This window comes from Mixophyes fleayi, chromosome 12, assembly GCF_038048845.1.
Source record: "Mixophyes fleayi isolate aMixFle1 chromosome 12, aMixFle1.hap1, whole genome shotgun sequence".
Lineage (NCBI taxonomy): Eukaryota > Metazoa > Chordata > Amphibia > Anura > Limnodynastidae > Mixophyes > Mixophyes fleayi.
Window position 1 is genome coordinate 83,536,956 of NC_134413.1, and position 12,137 is coordinate 83,549,092.

The following is a 12,137-nucleotide window of genomic DNA, read 5'->3' on the forward strand; positions in this document are numbered from 1 at the left end:
TCATCAATTTCCAGTTTCACTCCAAGGTCTTCTTCCCATTTTAGCTCATAACGATCTTTGATAGGTTGACGAAATGCCACCAAAAGACCGCAAACCGGATTTCATTGCGAATACCTGAATAAAGAATATCTGGATCAATGTTTAAAAGATCAGCCACTTAAATATAAAATAGTCAGAGACCAGCAATACCCTGTATGGCCACCAGAGGGCCTCGTTGGCCTAAATTTGCAACACCAGGATTTACTTGCAGAGGACTTTCAAGAAGCGAACAAACCTTCATCCTCCTCTCACCACTGACCGCTAGACTCACTTAAGCCGCTGGGTGACCTGTGCGGCAGTTCTATATAAGAATATTTATAGTCTGCTGATCATCCTGTGGTTGGCAGATCTACGCTGTGCACCTTCTGGCTGCAGGTCTGGAAGTTAACTCTTTATTAACCAACAGGCAACCATATTTGGGTCTCTATACAGTACGCTTATCTATTCAGAACATGACATGACTTTACACAGTATAATCACCTCTATTATTCAGTATTACAGTGTCTCCTATCTGGGGATGTCAGTCTCTCTCTGTCTGCTCGGTTACACAGGCACCTCCCTCCTAACATGGCTCCTGCTGCAGAGTGACAGAGCATGGTGGTCATAGATACACTCCAGTTATTCCATGTATATTACTCAGCTCAGTAACACACAGCTGTAGAGGATGTAGACTCTGGCAGGTGTGGTAGAGACGTGTTCTGGGGAAAATGATTCCGACACTCACCCGCCCCACACTCAGTGTCTTTCTTTGCCCCTTGTATGCATCTCAGGAGACAGAGAATGAGAATGAATCAGACAGTTTGGGGGGAAGAGAGTGACTGAGGACAGCAGCCATCAGAGAAGACGTGGAGAAGGCTTATAGAGCTACAATGGTTGGGCCTCTACAGGTGGTCGTGCCAAGAGCGAGTGAGGGGTCGGTGGGCAGAACACGGTCCAGTTGGTGGGATGGTCGATGCCACAGCCTTGTGTGTCACACTATCTCCTGGGTCACTTAGGTGTCCTGGTTGTATGAATACAGCTGTCACCATTCTGTTCACCAACACCAGTGGTCAGTTAGCCACGTGGCGGGGGGCGCTGGCCGGTTGGCATATTATCCTCTTATTGCAGGGATGATGGTATAATATTATGGCAGGGTTATATGATTACAGGGAGTTATATGGAGCATTACGGTAAATATAAGGTTGTAGGGAGTGTTTGATATATAGAAATTGCAGGGTATATAAATAATAATATAGGGTAATCTTGCTGCCAAGTATGACACCATCACCCACGTATGGCACCATCGCCCATATATGACACCTTCGCCCATGTATGACACCATCGCAGGGAAGAGTTAATGAGAGGCGAGTGCTGGGTGCAATTATAAGGGCACAGCCGTCAGTCCCACCAGATCCCTGGGGGCTGTTCTGGTGCCAGGTCATGTGGGTGTGGTGGTGTCAGGATATAGCTGCCTCCGTCTGAGTACAGGAGGCAGATCGGTGTGAGCCAGTGTGCGAGCAGGTAACTAACCTTCATTATGCTATTACTGGGTCTCTCTGCTCACTATTACACACACACGTAGACATGTACACAGAGAGGAAAACGTGATATCACATTCACACTCATCATTATTTATATGTCCCTCATGTTCTCTGCACACACACATATGTTCATGATGACGTGAACTTAATTCATAATTAGTTATTAATAAGGTAAAAGGAATGTGTCTTACTATTTACATTTGTTACTTCATCTACTGAGACATTCCCGTCTCTATCCCACCTTCTTATACCGAGACATTCCCATCTCTATCCCACCTTCTTATACCGAGACATTCCCGTCTCTATCCCACCTCCTTATACCGAGACATTCCCATCTCTATCCCACCTTCTTATACCGAGACATTCCCGTCTCTATCCCACCTCCTTATACCGAGACATTCCCGTCTCTATCCCACCTCCTTATACCGAGACATTCCCAGCTCTATCCCACCTTCTTATACCGAGACATTCCCGTCTCTATCCCACCTTCTTATACCGAGACATTCCCGTCTCTATCCCACCTCCTTATACCGAGACATTCCCGTCTCTATCCCACCTTCTTATACCGAGACATTCCCGTCTCTATCCCACCTCCTTATACCGAGACATTCCCGTCTCTATCCCACCTCCTTATACCGAGACATTCCCTTCTCTATCCCACCTCCTTATACCGAGACATTCCCGTCTCTATCCCACCTCCTTATACCGAGACATTCCCATCTCTATCCCACCTCCTTATACCGAGACATTCCCGTCTCTATCCCACCTTCTTATACCGAGACATTCCCGTCTCTATCCCACCTTCTTATACCGAGACATTCCCATCTCTAACACACCTTCTTATACCGAGACATTCCTGTCTCTATCCTACCTTCTTATACCAAGACATTACCATCTCTAACCCACCTTCTTATAACGAGACATTCCCGTCTCTATCCCACCTTCTTATACCAAGACATTCCCATCTCTAACACACCTTCTTATACCGAGACATTCCTGTCTCTATCCTACCTTCTTATACCAAGACATTACCAGCTCTAACCCACCTCCTTATACCGAGACATTCCCGTCTCTATCCCACCTTCTTATACCGAGACATTCCCGTCTCTATCCCACCTTCTTATACCGAGACATTCCCATCTCTATCCCACCTTCTTATACCGAGACATTCCCATCTCTATCCCACCTCCTTATACCGAGACATTCCCATCTCTATCCCACCTTCTTATACCGAGACATTCCCGTCTCCCACCTTATTATACCGAGACATTCCCAGCTCTATCCCGCCTTCTTATACCGAGACATTCCCATCTCTATCCCACCTCCTTATACCGAGACATTCCCAGCTCTATCCCGCCTTCTTATACCGAGACATTCCCATCTCTAACACACCTTCTTATACCGAGACATTCCTGTCTCTATCCTACCTTCTTATACCAAGACATTACCATCTCTAACCCACCTTCTTATAACGAGACATTCCCGTCTCTATCCCACCTTCTTATACCAAGACATTACCATCTCTAACCCACCTTCTTATAACGAGACATTCCCGTCTCTATCCCACCTTCTTATACCAAGACATTCCCATCTCTAACCCACCTTCTTATATCCAGACATTCCCGTCTCTATCCCACCTCCTTATACCGAGACATTCCCATCTCTAACCCACCTTCTTATATCCAGACATTCCCGTCTCTATCCTACCTTCTTAAATTGAGATACTTGTTGGATCTTTGTGTAATTTTTTACCTTATAAGTAATGTCCTTTATGTATTAACTTCTAGATATTCAATCACATCTTAAGCTCCCTATTGTTGTCTATCGACCATACTGTCTGGAGATGCCTACTGAGTCGGAAAAAGCCATCAATATATTGATCCATGTCGTCAAGAAATACTGTAATGAAGCACAAAAAATGAAGAAAAAAGCCATAATGAGACTAGTACAGAACGAGCTCCCAGAGTACTTTGAGGTGAGATACCACTTGTATGAACATGGGGACAGTACGTCATTTAGGATATTTAGATTGTCAGTCCTCTACTGCCATGTTGCCTTAATCGTGGGTCTAGACCTCAAGTGAGGTTTTGGGAACTATTTGTGGGCCCCATAGCAAAATCTTGTAAGGGCCCCCATGTATAGCTTAATGATGAACCACATGAGACAATATACAATATATACACCTAGGACTTTGCCGGGGAAGGTGGGTCCCATAGCTGCTGTACCCTTACACCTATACTAGGTACTACCTTGATTTTGGGGTCCCCATAGTGTCAGATATCCTAATAATTCTATTTTGGGCCACCTCTTTAGGGGTCCCAGGACACGGCATATTTGCACTTGGGGTCCTAGAAGGTTGAACAGCGCAGCGTAATATCATATTAAGTGTTGGATGATTGTAAATTATCTGAACGTTGTTTGAATCACGTTCCTTGAACCTTAAATATACTATATAAAGAATTTCCCACCACTGAAGGACTAAAGGCTGATGTATATATTGTGCAATGAAGGGCGTCCATTTTTAATTTCTTTGTAATGTAACTTGAATTACCTGTTTCCAGCGCCCGTAAGATTTACCCCCTATTATCTTGTTGTGGTAGATGCAGTAATAACACTGTATTTAGATAAAGGGATATAGGAGATTTGTATACTGTGAAAATAAGAATCTTAAAAGGAAAAAGATTTACGTTTCCAAAATGCAGGAGATGCCAAAAATAAAGTAACCCCATCCGTGTATATAGTCCATCCCTATAATAGTTATAATTATGGATTATTTGAGCTAGTATATACGGGTGATATTTGCAGTATATTATAAGCAGTATACAGTATGTGCGTTATGGGTGCAGCCATAAATATAGGTTTTTGGCATTATGTACATACACTTGGATAATGTCAAATAAAATAAATGTTAAAAGGGTAAATCCACTCCAAAATGTTGTTGCCTAAAGCTGATCACTACAACCTACTGGAGTACAAATCAAAATAGAACTTTTGCCTAAAATGGTCTGTTAAAGACACAGAAACACTCTGTTGCTGCCATTTGACAGATAGTTTATGAAAAACTCACTCTCCTTAGATCATCTGTTACCATGCAAACAACCCTAGCCCATAGACACAGAAACGCCTGTCAGGAAACATATCTGTTGCGTGTGCTCTAACCCTGGTGTAAGCTACGAACGGATAATGGTGAAGATCAGCTCTATATGTTGTGCACAGCGTCTTTGAGTGTTCAACAGGTGATTTCAGGTTGAAGTACAATAGACAGTTGGGGACGTTTATTATCGGTACCCATCCAAAAATATCTGGTTACCCATACCCCCAATCAGATTCTAAAACTCATTTTTAAATACGGTTTTAAAAAATGACTTAAGATAATGAAGGTCACCGTGTTGTCCTCTAATCATCTATATTCCTTTGACAGGCCCAGAAAAATGACGATCTCATGAAAGACCTGGACGCGAATTCAGAAGAAGAGGTGGACTGTCGGGAGATTTTAAATATGTTGACATCTAAAGTTGTGGCTTTTTACATGGCTAAGTTAGGTTAAAGTCATCGGTGCCATTGTTTGGTGTCATCCGGAGCAGCTCTTGTGTCTGATTAAACAGAGAATTAATCATTAATTATTTTCGTGTGTCTCTTAAGTATTTATGGAGGTGACCTTTCTTTTATCATTGAAGGACATTTGTTCCCAGTGAACGATACAGATTAAATCCAGCCTGTAAATATGTAGTGTAATATGGTTGTGAAAACTGAAGATGAGAACGTTGGGGTGTAGAATACCAGTCGTCCACGTATAGCTCATAAGACTCAGTTACAGCCGAGTCTGTCTCTAACAGTGTGACCTTGTGTTTTGTTTTTTTGCTTCCTAAACAACAATGGTTTAATCTTACCTAAAATACCGTCACACACACACACAGGTACAAGACGTCCTTTGCCGTCACCCCTGATAATCGGATGATGGATAATTATATCTGAGGGGACCCTTCTTCTTTCCCTAAACCCACTTTATACAGCGATGTCATCTAACAAAGGTTCTTGGGCAGGGATGGCCAAACTTTTGAACTAAGTGACCTAGCGAAAGTCCGAAACGTGGTCTGGTTACGTCTGAGTGCGTGTTGGCATACGTTTCGCATAGTAAGAGGAACGCTACGGCTCAGGTGGTTACCTTATAATTATTCATCACTTGGTAGTGTTAATGAATGTAGGCATACCGGTGTGTGACAATTATTAGTGCAGTGTTCAGCAGCGTCAACTAACGCACCCAGGCGCCTCCCCTGCAACGCACGCGTACAGCGGTGTCCGCACTGTTTCTGGTCTGCGTCCTCCATACGGAAGCCTCTGAGGGTGATAAAATAAAAGGGCGATCCCAACATGGCTGCAGATGCCGCTCTTATTCTACTTCTCCCCGGTTAGTTGAGGGACGCTCGGCTCCCCAGAGATACTGCCGGTTAGACTTCACCACCGGTCATGGGTCAATCTCTGTAGGTGTAACACAATTCGCCAGCTCGTGCGTGTGCACTGGTACCAGAGGTACAATCAGAGCTCACTTATTCCCTGTGTGTTAGGATTTATATTAGGAAATATTCACCATTATAATCTCCTAAATTAAATTAAAGTACCAGGAACCAAACACAAAATATTTCCATGTAACCCCCCTTGCCCCTTACTGCCCTGGCCCCGGGGGCAGGGGGGGTATCCTAGCTGCAGGGTCCCCCCAGGGAGCACTGCTGGGGTACAAGAGCTGACATTTTCTGGGCATGCAGCGTAGTAGTGCACTACACATAGACAACCACTAGATGGCAGCACAGTGCTGTACTGTCTATTCCTCTTCATAGGCAGAGGAGAAATGCAACTGAGTTTGGATGACAACATTGTATGCAAATATATCTGCTGCAGTGCACCCTGGGAGCGCTAGTGCGCATAGATTGATGGTTGAGGTATTTTAGAAATAGGGTGTAGATCACTCTCCCGTTCCCTTGTGTAGAGATGGTGCCCCCCCCCCCCTTGCTGCCCGCAGTTGGGAGGTAAACTGTGCCGCATCAGGAAACCTCCTTAACCTTAAAGGGCTGTGCCCGAGCAGGGGGCCGGCCAGAGGACTAGTCCAACTCATACTTACCTGGCAGGGGAGATACCATGATCATGAAGGTGGTTCTCCCAGGGCGAGGCTCATCCATTGCACTCCGGGTGTGCTGACCCCTGCGATTTCCCCAAATGCGGGAAACTCGACTGCATAATTTGTGGTAGTGGGGGACTGCGTCCGCGCTTCCCCTGGTCAGTGGGGTGAAGATTAGATTATAATTAATGTATAGATATTGTAATGAGTTACTACTCATCTTCATGTAGCTTGTTGTGAGGTAAGCAGCCATTTTGTTGTAGACACAAAGGTGCTTTGTAGACTTGTGGGTTTATTTTACAGATTACATATATATTAGCAAATTAGAAAGATCCAAACTTATTTGTGATTGGTTGTTATGGGCAACTCTCCCATTGTAATTCTCTTGGAGGTTTGATACATCTCTCCCTATAAATGGCGGAGTAAACAGAACTATAGTATATAGCACTCAGCAGTGTGTCCTGAGCTGACGGGGAAAGTGGGAATATACTAGGAGAATGTGTCATGGCAATCTAGGTCTAGTCCAATCAGATCCACCCAGTGCATATGTCTAAGTACAGCAGCGCCACCTGTGGTGGTTCAGAGGTACTGAATCATGAGTATTACAGGGGAGAGCTGTATAGCAGCGCCACCTGTGGTGGTTCAGAGGTACTGAATCATGAGTATTACAGGGGAGAGCTGAATAGCAGCGCCACCTGTGGTGGTTCAGAGGTACTGACTCATGAGTATTACATGAGAGAACTGAATAGCAGCGCCACCTGTGGTAGTTCAGAGGTACTGACCTATGAGTATTACATGAGAACTGAATAGCAGCGCCACCTATGGTAGTTCAGAGGTACTGACTCATGAGTATTACATGAGAGAACTGAATAGCAGCGCCACCTATGGTAGTTCAGAGGTACTGACCTATGAGTATTATATGAGAACTGAATAGCAGCGCCACCTATGGTAGTTCAGTGGTACTGACCTATGAGTATTATATGAGAACTGAATAGCAGCGCCACCTGTGGTAGTTCAGAGGTACTGACCCATGAGTATTACATGAAAGAACTGAATAGCAGCACAACCTGTGGTAGATTAGAGGTACTGACCCATGAGTATTACATGAGAACTGAATAGCAGCGCCACCTGTGGTGGTTTAGAGGTACTGACTCATGAGTATTACATGAGAGAACTGAATAGCAGCGCCACCTGTGGTAGTTCAGAGGTACTGACCTATGAGTATTATATGAGAACTGAATAGCAGCGCCACCTGTGGTAGTTCAGAGGTACTGAATCATGAGTATTACAGGGGAGAGCTGTATAGCAGCACCACCTGTGGTAGTTTAGAGGTACTGACTCATGAGTATTACATGAGAGAACTGAATAGCAGCACCACCTGTGGTAGTTCAGAGGTACTGACCTATGAGTATTATATGAGAACTGAATAGCAGCGCCACCTATGGTAGTTCAGAGGTACTGACCTATGAGTATTATATGAGAACTGAATAGCAGCGCCACCTATGGTAGTTCAGAGGTACTGACCTATGAGCATTATATGACAGAGCTGAATAGCAGCGCCACCTGTGGTAGTTCAGAGGTACTGACCTATGAGCATTATATGACAGAGCTGAATAGCAACGCTGCCGCTCAGATGGAGAGTGTGTGTGGGGTGGGGTTAGAGATACCACTTGTATGAACGTGGGGACAGTAGGTCATTTAGGGTATTTAGATTGTCAGTCATCTAATTTCATGTTGTCAAAATCGTGGGTCAGGACCCCAAGATTGGTTTTGGGAACCATTTTGTGCTTAACTAGACATTTGTGAGCCCCTATGTACAGCCCAATGATGAACAACATGGGACAATATACCATACATACACCTGGTACTTTGTCGGGGAAGGTGGGTCCCATAGCTGCTGTACCCTTACACCTATGGTAGCTATTCCCTTGATTTTGGGGTCCCCATAGTGTCAGGTATCCTATATATTGTATTTTGAACCACGTCTTTAGGGGTCCCAGGACACGGCACATTTGCACTTGGGGACCTGGAGGGTTGAGCAGTGCAGTGTAATATTATATTCAGTGCTGGATGATTGTAAATTATCTGAAAGTGGTTTGAAACAGATGCAGTAATATCGCAGTATTTATGCTGATTAGACCTTTAGATAAAAGGATATAGGAAATCTGTATTTTGTGAAAATAACACTCTGAAAGGGAAGATTTTCGGTGCAAAAATAAAGTAACTTTAACCCAGTGTACAAAGTCCATCTCTATAATAGTTCTGGGGGCAAATGTATCAAGCTGAGAGTTTTTTGGCGAGTTTGAAAAACCAATCAGATTCTAGCTATAATTTATTTAGTACATTCTACAAAGTTACAGCTAGAATCCAATTGGTTGCGATAGGCAACATCTCCACTTTTCAAACCCGCCGGAGAACTCTCAGCTTGATACATTTACCCCCCGGTGTCTATTTATATAATGCAGAAATCATCATTTTAAGTATGAATATTTTCGACTGCTATATACCAGCGATATAAGCAGTATATAATATGCATTATACAGTATGTGCGTTATGGATGCAGCCAGAAATATAGATATTTGGCACTATCCACATACCCTTGGATAATGTCAAATACAATTAATGCTTAAAGGGTAAATCCACTCAAAAATGTTCTTGCCTAAGTAAATTAGTTAGACTGAGTACTACAACTTATTGGAATTACTCCTATACTTAAAATACAAGATTTGCCTCAAATTGCCTGTTGAAGACACAAAAACATGCTGTTGCTACCCTTGACAGATAAGTTTGCAAGAAAAGGAGTTACTTTAGTAACATTTGTTACCAGGGAATCAGTGTAGTCCAGTTTGTTTTCATGCTTACCGATACTGATAGGGAAGGTCACAGGCAATGGTTCAGCGTCCGGGTACAGGTAGAAGATCAGGGCAACAAGCAAGTATCAAAATCCAGGAAACAGGCAGATGCCATACACAGAAATCAATCCAAACACAGCACAGGAGCAGGTTCGCTAACAGGAAACTGGACACTATAACCGGCAATGAGGCTGAGCCCTCCCGGCCTTAAATACTTTGATGGGCCAATCAGAAAAGAGGAGGACAGGGCTGACAATCAGCCTCAGAAGGCTGCTAATTAATTTACTAGCTTAGAACTGGCATAGATAATAACATAAACCAGGAACATGTATAAATATATAAATTAACCAATTTAAATAATAGGAGAGCTCCCCCTGGTGTTGGAGGATGTCCCTACACCCTCCTACTCTATGCCACAAAGATAAGCCCAGGGAAAAATAACAGTACATTGTAACCAATGCACACGCCCGGCTGCTAGATCGCGCCAGGATACGACGTACCGCCACGGCTCATGACAAATTAGAAATATTAATTTGTGAGTGATGCAACCCTTTAAATCCACTTTCTGAGTGTTTATTATGAATCCCAAACATTCCATTCACTTGGGGACATTTATTATTATGAATGGCCAACAATTACCCTTATCACCCAACCAGATGGTAAACGTAGTATTGGGAGTAGTTTAGAAAAAAATTTAAGATTTACTTTGGCTTTGTATAACTTCAGTGTGACGAAATGTAGTATATTTAATGACTTACCGTTATCTTCTGTTGAATCTATGTCTACTGTGAATATTTTATGTAACCTTCCATAGTGTATTTTGTTAGATGACCTAAGTCTGACCTAGGCAAGTGTCAATGGTCTTTTGAAAGTATCCAGGTCCAGAGACAGATCTGGGAGTAGTTTGTGTATTTCAGAGGACTTAGCCAGGCAGAAAGAGCAGAGGTGAGACTCTCTGAGCTGCCCGGACATGTATCTTAGTGATAGATAATTTACTTTTGGGGGGAAAACTCTGTGTCATTTTGGGCATCCATCTAACGTAGGTGAACAATAAAATTCCTAAGGTGGGGGGGGTGAAAAGCCTGTAAGAAGGGTTTAAAATCTTCTACCTTAGACATCAAATTGTGCATTTCATGAGGGGTCTATCAAGACTGAGATGTCCCATCTTTTTCAAACACGTTCCCACACACACAGCACGTCTACCTCATAAGTAGTACTCTGATTTTATTTCCTATTTTATTTTCTGAAACTCCTTTGTGCAATATACTGTATGTCTTTGTTATTCATTTTTATAAATAAGCCTTGGAAACATTTTTCAGATTAAACATATTTAATCTAGCGTACTCTCCGTGATTCTTTGTGAATTTACGAAGTCCAGGGAGGCTCATGCTACAGGTGTATGTGATTTAAGTGTGAGACATTAATAAGTGGTTCTGGTGAACATAAGGGCACCATAATAAATCCTTTGTGGTGGCAGAAAAGGTGTATTCATTGCTAAGTGACTAAGGTGACGCCAGTCACGGCCATCTGTTCAGATTGCTGTACCTGGGACAGGCCGGGGCGTTCGTGACATTCAGTATCTGGTTGTATCTCAAAATAGAGATGTATTTCTATTTCTATTTTATTTTCAACTGGTAACTTAACCGTGGGGTCCAACATCTTTTCTCTCCCGTGTATCTAACCATGGTCCTGTTGGTAGTAAAGATTCTGTCCAGTAGGCAGTTTTGAGCCCTAATCTGAAGAGGTGCTTAATGAAGGTCACCCCGATATTGTCTTCTAACAGTCCACCTTCCATTGACAGAGCCATAAAGATGCTTCACCTGTGAAAGTATGTAGATGTACAGGTGGACATTCAGGAGTTTGATGATCGAGATGAGTGTGTGAGCAGCAGAAGTCATCAGTGAGCACTTGTGGTATCGTGGATCCATTCTTTTCTCTGATCAAACAAAGAACTAAACACTATTGGCCAGATTACTCAAGGCACCCCTTCTGAGCGCAACCTGCCTTTAGTACAATATGGACGTATTTAGGCTTAACACTGCAGGATATGTATAAAACCTGCACGTAGACTCCTCACCCTCCCTAAAGTTGCTCTCACCAGCTGCAGCTTGGGCGCTATTGATCCCAACATTTTTTCCTCCTAATCGGTCTCGCTCCTCCTCCCCGTCACCACCCTTTCTTGCCCCCATTAAACGATCTCCTTTTACCATCACATCCTTACCTTTTCCCTTGACTCTGTCGCCGAAGATGCCGCTATTAACCTTCATCAGCCCCCGCCTCAACCTTGGCCCTCCAAGCTTACCCACGATCTTCAAAAACACTCCCAGCGCACGAGAAAGTGGCGCCATCATGCGGATCTCAGTCACTTCAAGTTCATCCTCTCCTCTTACAGTTCTTCACGCTCTAAACAGTCCTACTACAAGGCTCTCACTGCCTCCCAGTCCTCCTACCCCGTTGCCACCTTCAACTCCAACCTCCTCACTCACGACTTTGTTACCCACTTCACCTCCAAAATGTAATCCATACATCATAACATCTCCTCCCATCAGTGCCTTCTCGTCCCACCCTCTCTCCGCGTTCCATACCCACCATGTCCACACTTCTCTGGGGACT

At 43.7% G+C, this 12,137-nt stretch overlaps 1 long non-coding RNA gene and 1 other non-coding gene across 2 annotated transcripts; both read left to right on the plus strand.

Annotated features, from left to right (window-relative positions):
* The first annotated feature begins 1,436 nt into the window (after window positions 1-1,436).
* Window positions 1,437-5,179, plus strand: LOC142108487 (uncharacterized). The gene is made up of 3 exons (XR_012680163.1): window positions 1,437-1,539; window positions 3,347-3,534; window positions 4,981-5,179. It is a non-coding gene; the product is annotated as an uncharacterized LOC142108487 (long non-coding RNA).
* Window positions 5,180-6,667: 1,488 nt separating this feature from the next.
* Window positions 6,668-6,830, plus strand: LOC142109461 (U1 spliceosomal RNA). Its single transcript, XR_012680382.1, has one exon. It is a non-coding gene; the product is annotated as a U1 spliceosomal RNA (small nuclear RNA).
* The last annotated feature ends 5,307 nt before the right edge of the window (window positions 6,831-12,137 follow it).